Source organism: Mandrillus leucophaeus, unplaced genomic scaffold (assembly GCF_000951045.1).
Source record: "Mandrillus leucophaeus isolate KB7577 unplaced genomic scaffold, Mleu.le_1.0 Scaffold277, whole genome shotgun sequence".
NCBI lineage: Eukaryota > Metazoa > Chordata > Mammalia > Primates > Cercopithecidae > Mandrillus > Mandrillus leucophaeus.
This window is the reverse complement of record NW_012102887.1, coordinates 1,429,507-1,442,138: the sequence shown is the minus strand read 5'-3', so window position 1 is coordinate 1,442,138 and position 12,632 is coordinate 1,429,507. Positions and strand designations below refer to the sequence as shown.

The window sequence follows — 12,632 nt, the reverse complement described above, 5'->3', positions numbered from 1 at the left end:
GTCCCAGCTACTCGGGAGGCTGAGGCAGGAGAATGGCGTGAACCCGGGAGGTGGAGTTTGCAGTGAGCTGAGATCCGGCCACTGAGCTCCAGCCTGGGAGACAGAGCCAGACTCCATCTCAAAAAAAAAAAAAAAAAAAAGAAGCTTCATCGGTATTTACAGCCACTCCCCACTGCTCGCATTGCTGCTTGAGCTCTGCTTCCTGTCAGATCAGCAGCGGCATGAAATTCTCATGGGAGCGTGAACCCTATTGTGAACTTTGCATGTGAGGGATCTAGGTTGTGCACGCCTTATGAGAATCTAATGCCTTATGATCTGTCACTGGCTCCCAGGAAAACAAACTCAGGGTTCCCACCGATTCTACATTATGGTGAGTTGTGAAATTACTTCATTATATATTACAATGCAATAATAATAGAAATAAAATGTACAAAAATATAATGCATTTGAAATCCTGAAACCATTCCCCCACCTTGGTTTGTAGAAAAATTGTTTTCAACGAAACCAGTCCCTGGTGTCAAAAAGGGTGGGGACTGCTGATATACACGGTCCATCATTAACCAAAACATACTTATGCTTCCCATGACTGTAGTTCTATTTTTCCCCAAATTCCTGATTATTTTGTTCTATTCTTAGGATGTTCTATTTATGTATCTTGTTCTATTCTTATGATGTTATTTTCCTCCATGTGTAAACATACTGAACATTTTATATTCGAATACTGATTATTCTTCTATGTCAAATCGTTGTTAGTCTGATTTCGCTATCTATTACTTCAGTTGGCTTGTTCCTGAAACTTTATATCCTTGTATGATTCTGAATTTTTAAAATTCATAATCTCATATTTGATGGAATTTTATTTGTGGCAATATTTTGATTCCTGTACTGAGGTACACTCTTTCAGAAATCATTTGCCTTTGTTACATATAGGTGCCTGGAGACATTGCCAATCAGGACCACTGTAAACTAAATTTTCAGCTTAAAAGAGAAAAGTGTAGCCTGTAGGAGTAGGACTCCAGAATTATGTGAGTGCTGGTTTATAAAGACAAATGCTGAGGGCATATTCTCCAGACTCCACCCAGATTAGTCTTCTTCCTGAGGGATTTCTCCCTGTCATTTTGTATTTTGTTCTGATTCATCATTCACTGAGGATGTGGCCCTTTGGGGTTGCCACTAGAACCAAAACTTTAGGTTCTGGGGGAACCAGCAGATGCCTTGAGCACACAGCAGAGTCAATGCTTCCTTAGCTATCTGGCCTCCTGTTCTTGCTTTGGCATCTGAGGATTTTGCTTAGTTTCTTACCAGTTCAGCCATTTATTTTTTTTTAAATTAAATGTATATCCATGAAATCCAAGGGTTTTGTGGTGTAAAGATTTTTCTGATATCCAGTCTGTTGTTGCCGAAAGCAAGTAAGCCTTTCTTACTTTAATATTTTTTTAAAAGTCTGTTGCCTTTAATAAATAAGCTTTTCTTAATAAAAAAATTTAAAAACATTGACTGAAATTTGTTTAAACTTCAAACAACCCTAAAGTCCCCCTCTTAGCCCATTTTCTGTTGACTGAGAATACCTGAGACTAAAACATTTGTTAAAAAATGACGCTTATTTAGCTCACAGTTCTGGAAGCTGGGAGGTCCAAGATCAGGGGGCAGCATCTGGCTGGCTTTTGGCGAGGGCCTTGCTTTGTGCCGTGTCATAACACAGCGCCTAAATCCATTAAGGAAGGAGAAGGAGAAGTGCATGTGCAGAGACCAAACATGGGAGGCAGCCTTGCTTATAACAACTCACTTGAGTGGTGACTAATCCATTCCCAAGCGAGCAAGAGCTTCCTTTCAGGAGAAAGGCATTGATCCCTCTTGAATGACCCAGTCACCTCTTAAAGACACCACTTCTCAACACTGCCACATTAGAGGCCAAGCCTCAGCATGAGATTTGGTGTCATATTCCAGCCATGGCACCCCTTTCTCCTTTAAGTTCAACCCCTCAATCCCATTCCCCCTAAGGTAATTGCATGGAGACCATCTCCATTAGGATAGAAAAGTAAGAAAACAAGGCAACGTGTAAATGATCAGGACCCAAACTCACTGAAAATCCATTTAAGGAGTTTATTTTGTTTGATAATGATAATGTGGGCCAGGTACGGTGGCTCAGGCCTGTAATCGCAGCACTTTGGGGGCTAAGGTGGGGGTAGATCACCTGAGATCAAGAGTTCGAGACCAGCCTGGCCAACATGGCGAAACCCCGTCTCTACTAAAAATACAAAAATTAGCTGGGTGTGGTTGCGTGTGCCTGCAATCCCAGCTACTTGGGAGGCTGAGGTGGCAGTGAGCCGAGATTGCACTCCAGCATAGGCGACAAAGCAAGACTGTTTCAAAAAAGAAAAGAAAAGAAAGAAAATCTGGCCTTTGACTTCAGCTGTCCTTTGAGTTAAGACACCAAAAAATAGTTTATGAAATAGTGGAACCTAAGGCTGATGGACCACACACATCCTGCATTTGAGTCCATGAATATGAAGTGAGAACACTCATCTGGGCTATCTAGACTGTCAAATACCACTTATTCCACACACACTGAAAAATGTCCATTTTGATATATGTGAGCCTATTCCAAATCCAGACGAATCCCCATTTCATGCACTTAAAATAATGTCATCACTGTATTTGACTTTTTGGGAGGTAATCTTTCTACGCAGAGTGCCCCTCTCCTTACTAATCCCTTTGGGGTTGCAACTAAAAATGCGTTTTCATGATTCTAACTCTTATTTAATTAAAGGTAGATTAAAGTACCAGTTATGCTAGCTGGTTAATCTAATGGAGGGTGCAATCAGAGGCCATCAGCTGGTCCCAGAGTGGCTGAGTGCAACAGCTGCTGGTTGTGAGCACTGGGCAGGGTCTCTGTGTATTTCCCAGTGAGGAAAATGAAGGCAGAGCAGCACAGCAGCTGTGGTTTCTGTGATATCAAGGGGGCACTTGGGGCCACTGGCCTTTCCCTTTTCTTTTTGTGTATACTCCCCAAACTTGGTGATAAGAGTTGCTTTTCATGTCTTAAGCCTCAAGACCATCCAGGGAGGAGAAGGGTGAAGGCAAAGAAATTAGTGAATGACGGAGGGGTCTTACTTTCAACTCCCTTGATCAAGAAGAAATGGCGCTTACTCATTCTGTTTCTCATTCCAAAAGTTATCTCTGCAAACTGGGGGGTGAAAGTGGGGAAGTGGGGGCTGATGAGAGGGATGAAGAGGTCTGGTAACAGGTAACCAAGAGGTGGGTGTTCTGGTGTAAAACTTGTGGGTTGTTATTACTTCGTTTACCTAATTAAAGGCTTACTTTAAAAAATTAACCTTATTCGAGATGTTGTATGGTTATTTACCCATCCCCTCCAAATCCCTCTTATATTCAAACTTGTGAATTTCATCTGTTTTTGGAAATAAGATTCTGCCAGAAAATGATTTTATATCATTAGTCAACCACAGTATATTCTTATGCCCTCTGTAAAGATGATTATATCTACCACTCTCTCCATAACCGGCTTGGTGATTATTACTAAATTACTCTTCAGCTTTTTCTAGTTGAGATAAAAATGCTTCTTTTAGCTTTTCTCATGGGCCTCTTCCCCTAGTCTTTCAGTCATCTTCAAAGATGTGTCTTAAAACCTCTTTTTAAGATCTTCATAAATCCATTAAGATCTTTAAAAATCCATAAATAGTTCATGTTGTGATAGCAGTTTGAGAGATGCTGGGAGAATGAAGGAATCGCTTCTGGAAGTCTTGCTGCATCCTACTCTTTGCTGAATCTCTGTGTCAGAGAAAAATGCTGATTCAGTTTGCACTTTCTACCTTTTATATCCCAATTTTTAAAAATGGCATTTGGCATCCTATTAGTGGAATATCATGAGTGCAGACAGAGTCAATGATAAACAGACAATTATGATTGAGATTTGGGAGTTACTAATCAATGCACTTCCATATTACTGGCTCTTAAAAACTTAGTGAAAGCATATTTAATTAGATTCCTACCAAAAAATCAATTTTTAAGAAGCACAGTTTTCAAGACCAGCCATTCGTAATAACATCTTTTCTTCTTTGTATATAGGAGTAGGGTTTGTCTTCTGTTATGCCTTTGAGCTGTATGTTTTTGCTCATCCTGCTCTGTACCTGGGTAAACTGGTTTCTTCTTTAGCAACTGAGCTTAAAAATAGCTTTCCATGGAAGAACCGAACTGAAAGTTGTTCCAGCATTGAGGATGTCAGCAGAGACTAGCAGAGGAGATATGGTGGCAATACAAATATTTTAAAGGAGTGACTTAAATATATTCCTCTTGGCCAAGAAGATAAAAGGATTCGGAAATATTGAAGTATCAGGGGATACAAAACGTAAAACTTGAATTTCTCTGCCAAATTTTAGACTTGTTTTCAGGTTTTAATGCTTGTGTGGCCCCCTGCCTTTTGAAGAAAGAGCAAAAGGTATTGATTTGCCAACAAAGAAGACACTTAAATTTTAAATTAGGATACACAAAATAGTGGCAGAAAAGAGAATGGAAGGATTGATGGGTCATTTTATTTCTAGTCATATTTTAACTAATTCAGTTATAGGAATTCATTCATTTCAACTTAGGATATAATGCATTTGTCGAAAAGTAAAGGAAATATCTGGAGCTGATTAACGTAAAAGTCCTTCGAAAAGGTAAGTGCCTCCTAACCATGTTGATTAATGTAAATAGATGTTATTTTTTCAATTAGGAAAAGAGAGAGAGATGTTTGTATATTGACAACACTAAAGGCCAGGAATAGTGTGGTTTAGAGGCCAGCACTTAACCTGTGTAAGAACTCAGACAGTAAGTCTTATATTCATTTATATTCTTATAGTCATTTTATTCATAAGAAAATGGAAATATTAAGAAAAGTTTACATCTTTAGGGTTTAGTTTAAAATAATCTAGAAGCAGGGATGAGAAATTTCATGGGGAGTGGGGTACAGATGAAACAAGATTGGCCATAAATTGATACTTGTTAAAGTTGAGTAAGGAGAAAATGAGGTTTCATTATACTATTTTTTCAAAATGTTGTATGTATTTGAAGTTTTCCAAAATGAAAAGTTTTTAACACATCACTATAAACATCAAGATTCAAAACCAGATTTTGCTGATTTCAAGCTTGTTCTCTTGCTAACATATGATACAGAGAATAATTTCTGAAAAACTGAAGAGCAATTTGCCAACCAGATAGTAAATGAGGAATTTAAATTTTATTTTAGAAAGTAATGCTTGCACATTGAATAGCCTCAAACAAGCATATTGTATTGAACAAGTGTGTAGTACTGAATCTATATGAATCTTAGTGCTAACATTTCTTAAATGGAAGCAATCTTTTCCTCTGTTGAACAAGTGTGACTACAAAATAGATTTTTAAAAAATGTCCTGGCATTACTTCATTTAATTTTGTATTCTGAAACGATTTCTTTTTGCCTTTTTGCTTTTAAAGAAGATAGCTTCTAAATATTTTGTAGGAATTCTTATCTATTTATAGATAGGTAAGAATGACGATTTTTCCCATGAGACAGAGTAGATTTACAGAATTTGTGCACTAAGCTCTAATAAGATTGAACTTTAGCTAGGGCAAGGAAAAACCTTTAGCGGTAGCTAATGAGAACCACTTCCACTGGAATGACCTCATGGCTTTAATTTTACACAGGTCTTTCATTCCTTCACCTGTTTAGTGAAAAGGTCACCTGTTCAATGAAAATGTTTCTTAAGAAATAGAACCTTAACTACACCATATTTCCATTTCTTAATACAAAATTATTCTATTGAAGACATTGTGCTAAAGGAAAGAAACCAGAAGCAAAAGGCTATATAAAAAATAATTCCATTGATTTGGCATTCTGTAATGACAAACTGTATGGATAGAAAACCAATGACAAACTATATGGATAGAAAACCAATCAGTGGTTGCCAGGGACGAGGAGTGGGGACAGGGGGATTGGTGGCAGAGAAACATAAGGGCACTGTTTGGGCTGATGGAATTCTGCTTTATCTTCATTGTGGTGGTGGTCACACAGCTGTACATTTGCCCAGATTCATGGAACTGTACATAAAAAGTGTGAAGTTACTGCACATATATTATTTATCAACAAATCTGATTTTTAAAAGGATAAAGATAAATAGATATAGATATATAGTTTTGAAAATATGCCTCTTTGTCCATGAGAGCACAGTGGCCATGAACTTACCTGAATGTCAAAGGGAAGCCCCAGTCCTTGGTTGTCAACCACAGTCATAGTCATGATGGGTTGAATCATCAAGGCAATGAAGGGTTTAATTCCAAATGCCAGGGCATAGTCTTCCATGCTCAGATTAACTCCAATCTGAAATCTGTCATTGTACACATGGAAAGAGTTTTAAAAGGATGTACACATGCGCATTCAAATACAAAACAGCAAATGGTGTTCTTCGCAAGGCTTTGCTCTGCTGAGGAAGCCCAGGTTTCTATTGACAGTTTCTTTCTAAAAGCTCTTTTAGCAGAGAGAGCCTGAAGAAATAGACAAATGGGATGGTGCAATGTATTTTAACGTTTCGTGGGATGGGATATAGTATGCTAAGAGTTTAAAACTAGTTAACCAATTCTAAAATTAAACCAAATTTTCAAAATACTCTGCAACTAGAAAACATTGAACGTTATTTGAGATAAATACGGCTTAGCAAGTCACTTTTAAAATTAGACGTATCAGGCCGGGCACAGTGGCTCGTGCCTTTAATCCTAGCACTTTGTGAGGCCGAGGCAGGCGGATCACTTGAAGTCAGGAGTTTGAAACCAGCCTGGCCAACATGGTGAAACCTGTCTCTACCAAAAAACACAAAAATTGGCTGGGTGTGGTGGCTCATGCCTGTAGTCCCAGCTACTCAGGAGGCTAAGGCGGAGAATCCCTTGAACCCGGGAGGCGGAGGTTGCAGTGAGCCGAGATCATGCCACTGCACTCCAGGCTGGGAGACAGAGGAAGACTCTGTTAAAAAAAAACAAAAACTAAGTTTATCAATATGTGAAAACAGGTCAGCATGATGAATTTTTTACTTTTTTAAAGATTTAATCACTGGATTATTGATTGTCTGAGTTAGCAATTTCAGAGTCTAATTAGTCAATATTTTTCTGCAAAATCCACAAATTATTTCCTTTCATAGTTTATTCAATCTGGTAATTAATTCATTTTAAATAATTGTACTGGGATGTTAAATTTAGTCCGTCAAGATTGACATACATAGTTAAAGTTCTTCCATGCAATTTAGCTAAAACATTTGTAATGTGAATCTATTTACAAAATGAACCAAATGAAAAATGTGAACTATTTTTGTGTCCCTTCCAAAATTCTTTACATAAAAAAACAAATAGAAGCATTTTAAAACTGTGTGATTTAATGAAAAGGCATTATTTCCCTGCAAGATACTACTAACTAAACATAGCAAACCCCATAAATGACCCTAGGTCCCACACAGTGAACATGACAGGTGGTCCAAATGGGACTTGTAACTTCAGGTCTTTCTTGTTCAGCTAACAATTTTTCCCTTGAACAAATGTGGAACTGCATTGACGCTTTTAAAACTTAGATGAAATCAAATGGCAGATTTCCTCCTTTTAGTATGCAAATTATTTCATGTTGGAATCTTGATTTAATCTGTTCAGATGCCTAAGCAGCTTGACAGTGATTTATCTGGTTTTGGATAAGACCTCTACATGTGATAGATTAGAAAAAAACACAGTTCTGATGGTGGGCTCAGAGTGGCTTTGAATCCTAAGATTTTTAGTGCAAACCCCCAAATTATTTTCAAGATACCTGAAATTACATGTAATCATACTATCTAAAATCTTATCTTGAACCTCCGGCTGGGTTATTTCACGGTGGCCTCCACTTGGTTGCTGTGGAGACATTGAGCTACCATGCAGAGAACACTGCCTAGGACTAGCAAGTTCTTAGAAAATAATTGTTGTATTTATGTTCTTCCATTGCGTATTTGGCACTAAGTACAGGTGAGTCTCTGGAGTATTGTCTGTGATTTAAAAAATGGAACTACCTTGAAGCTGTATTCAATCATTTATGTATTGTATATTACGGAAGTATGAGATTAGCATTTCCCAATTTACTCTATAACTTAAAGGAAAGTAATAGGAACATATGCTAAAGCATAAAAAAATTAGGTTGTGCCTGTATAACAATGAAATGGTTAAATTAAAACAATTTCAGACTGGGTTCGGTGGCTAATACCTATAATCCCAGCACTTTGGGAGGCCGAGGCGGGCAGATTATGAGGTCAAGAGATCAAGATCATTCTGGCCAACATGGTGAAACCCCGTCTCTACTAAAAATACAAAAATTAGCTGGGTGTGGTGGCACATGCCTATAGTCCCACCTACTAGGGAGGCTGAGGCAGGAGAATGGCTTGAACCCGGGAGGCGGAGGTTGCAGCGAGCCGAGATCATGCCACTGCACTCCAACCTGGTAACAGAGAGAGACTCCACCACACACACACACAAAATTTCAATAGCTCAAAGTTTTATTTTCATATTGTAAGTATGTATTTTTTTTTTTGGAGGAAATACTAACCGAGTGCCTACATAAAGCGAGAACTAGAGGAAACAGCAGAGGCATAACAGGGAACAAGCTAGACAATGAGGACACCCACGGAGTTTGCACCCCATCAGGGAATAAATTAGTTATTCTAATTTATTAGAATAACTGCTTTGATTAATTTTTAATTAAATTGATCAGTTTTTATGTCATGAAAAAAATGCAAAGTAAGTGTCTTTTTATATAATAATCACAAATTAGGCCAGGCGCAGTGGCTCACGCCTGTAATCCCAGCAGTTAAGAAGGCAGAGGCGGGCGGCTCACTTGAGGTCAGGCGTTTGAGACCAGCCTGACCAACATGGCAAAAGCAACATGGCGAAACCCCATCTCTACTAAAAATACAAAATTAGCCAGGCATGGTGGCACATGCCTGTAATCCCACCTATTCAGGAGGCTGAGGCACAAGAATCACTTGAACCCGGGAGGTGGAGGTTGCAGTGAGCTGAAATCACACCACTGCACTCCAGCCTGGACGATGGAACCAGACTCCAAAATAAATAAATAAATAAATAAAAATCAAGAAATCACAAATTATTTTATGTAAACTTCTATCACACAATGATTGAAATCATGCATGGTCAACAGTCTTAGACTTTTCTTCTAAACCTGAATACTAACCCTTTGCATGAGATAAATTTATTCTACACTTGCTAAATTTGTAAGTTGCCTAGAAGTTGGAGCAGTAATTAGATGTAAATGAACTTACAGAGATTGAATTCACATATGTAGAAAATGATATTTTGTCAGTATGTTGAGTTAGATATGTAAATGATCATTTTATTTAGTGCCAAAGTTCACACATCTATTTGGTCAAGTTCCTTTTGTTCCTCTACTGAGTATGTCTCCAGACACTAAAATACTAGGTTTATTCAATCCTTGCCCAGTAATTACTTTTAAAAATGTATCCCAAATTAATTATGTCTGAAATGATTTTTCTCTTCACTAAACTTACTGACCATCTGAGTGAATTGACAAATTAGATAAAAGATGGCTGTGCAGGCCTTTGGTAGAAAACTCTGAACATTTTCTCTGGGAGGACCCTAACAGTTAGATAACGAGTCTCATTTTACGGCCTCTTAGAATCTCAGAATTCTCACTATTCATGTGGCTTAAACTTTCATGCCCATAACAAAACATTCTGAGCATTTCTTAATTCATCAAAGGATTTTGTTTTTTCTAAATATCTCACATCCTGACAGTTAATTATTAATATTTTTCTAATTTCCCTATTTGTTTCCTCAGTAGAATGATGTTAAGTTGCATCCATCAGTAGAATGAGGTTAACATGCAGTAGAAATGCAATATGGCTGTGAACCAATATGTTCTGAAATACTCAAGACTAATATACATTTATCTTTTCACAACGTGGAAGTTATAGTCAGGAATAGTAAAAGTGACTGAAAAATCATTGTTATTATTTTTACTAACTTTCAGGTTCTCCTTCCTAAGTATAGCCATTGACCATGAAACGAAACTGATTTAGGTTTGGCTAGAATTATTTTTTCCCAATCAAGAGATTGCTAAGAGAAAACAAAATATTTAGCATGAATACTAGGGGAAGATAGAGATTTACTTCCTGTTACAGTAAGAAAATAGCAAGGTAAGCTAAAAATCATATTTTTCCATAAAGAAAAAATAGGCATAAACTGGTGAAAATCAAATAAAAACAGAAAATCTAAAAGCAATTGCAGGCTGGGTACAGTGGCTCACACCTGTAATCCCAACACTTGGGGAGACCGTGTGGTGTCTCGCACCTGTAGTCCCAGCTACTCAGGAGGCTGAGGCAGGAGAATCGCTTGAATCTGAGAGGCAGAGGTTGCAGTGAGCCAAGATTGTGCCACTGCACTCCAGTCTGGGAGACAGAGTGAGACTGGGTCTCAAAAAAATAAATAAATAGGCTGGGAGTGGTGGCTCACTCCTGTAATCCCAGCACTTTGGGAGGCCAAGATGGGCGAATCACGAGGTCAGGAGCTCGAGACCAGCCTGGCCAACATGGTGAAACCCCGTCTCTACTAAAAATACAAAAAATTAGCTAGGCATAGTGGCGGGTGCCTGTAATCCCACTTAACATGGGAGGCTGAGGCAGGAGAATTGCTTGAACCCGGGAGGTGGAGGTTGCAGTGAGCTGAGATCGTGCCCCTGCACTCCAGCTCCAGCGACAGAGTGAGACTCTGTCTCAAAATAAAAATAAAAATAAAAATAACAAAAATTAAAATTAAAATTAAAGCAATTGCAACAAAAACAGAAATTGACAAATGGGACCTAATTAAACTAAAGAGCATCTGTACAGCAAAAGAAACTATCAACGGAGTAAACAGGCAACCTACAAAATGGGAGAAAATATTTGCAAACTATGCATCCAACAAAAATCTAATATCCAGAATCTATAAGGAACTTACACAAATTCATGAGCCAAAATCAAAGAACCCGATTAAAAAGTGGGCAAAAGAGGCGAGGCATGGTGGCTCACACCTGTAATTCCAGCACTTTGGGAGGCTGAGGCAGGCAGCTTGCTTGAGCTCAGGAGTTCGAGACCTGCCTGGGCAACATGATGAAACCCTGTCTCTACAAAATAAAAAAGATCAGCTGGGTGTGGTGGCACGCACCTGTGGTGCCAGCTATTTGGGAGGCTGAGGGGAGAGAATCACTTGACCTCTGGGGGCAGAAGTTGCAGTGAACTGAGAAAGATACGTAATCATCTCCCCTTTTTCATTTCTGATATTGATAACTTGCATTTTTTCCATTCTATGCATGAGCACTCTCTCTCACATTTATTAGACTTTTCAAATGACTAATTTGGCTTTGGTAATTTTTCCTATTGTACTATTTTCTATTCCATTGATTTTATTTTTTGTTATCTCTAACATTTTCTTCTTTTCTTGAGTTTCATTTGCTGTTCTCTTCTAGCTTCTGAAGATGAATGTTTAAGTAACTTAATTTTTGTCCTTTCTCTTTTTAAAAAATAAATGCATTGGAGACTGTATGTTTCTCTCCCTGCCCTGCTTAACTGCATCCTATAAGTTGTGATTTTTCATATTTTCATTGTCATTCAGTTCAAATTATTTTCTAACTCCAAGTATAATTTTTTGACCATGTTCTTTCTTTAATTATAAAACATTTGGGTATTTTTAAATTACAATTTTGCTAATGATTTTAGCTTAATTATGGTTGTCAGAATACTTTTTCCGTATGATTTCAATCTTTTGGTATTTATTGAGGGCTACTTTTTGGCCCAGTTCAAGCCTGTTTTTGGTCACTCTTCTATGTTCACTTGAAAATAGCCTTTATCCTGCAGTGTGTACAGTTTCCACATACCCATCATTGCAACTTTATTCGACATGTAGTTTGAATCTTCCTAATCCTCACTGGTGTTTTTTGTCTGCTTGTTATTGAGAAAGCTGTGTTCACATTTGCAACTGTGAGGGTGGACTTTTTTATTTCTCTAAATTTTTTTTGGTGTTTTTGCTTAATACATTTTGAGGCTATGATTTTTGTGCATACAAATTCAGAATAGCTTTATTGGCCAGGCACGGTGGCTCACGCCTGTAAACCCAGAAATTTGGGAGGCCGAGGTGGGTGGGATCACTTGAAGTCAGGAGTTTGAGACCAGCCTGGCCAACATGGCAAAACCCCATCTCTTCTAAAAATACAAAAATTAGTCAGGTGTGTTGGCACACGCCTGTAATCTCAGCTACTCGGGAGGCCAAGGCAGGAGAATTGCTTGAATTCGGGAAGTGGAGGTTGCAGTGAGCTGAGATCATGCCACTGCACTCCAGTCTGGGTGACAAAACCAAACTCCATCTCAAAAAAAAAGAAAAAGAATAGATTATTTACCTAGTTGTTAATTAACACTTTTATCATTATGAAATGACTATGAAACTTACAATGAAAAGACAAATCACTCTGGTGTTGTTGCTTATTTCATCTGGTACTGGGATAACTAAATTAGCTTTCCTTGTATTAGCGTTTGTACAGTATATTTTTTCCCATTTTTTAACTTTCAAACTTTGGAGCCCTTATTTTC

The 12,632-nt window shown here is 38.1% G+C and overlaps 1 pseudogene; it reads right to left on the bottom strand.

Annotated features, from left to right (window-relative positions):
• LOC105543166 overlaps window positions 1-12,632 on the bottom strand; it is a 43,066-nt pseudogene that overhangs the window by 17,692 nt on the left and 12,742 nt on the right.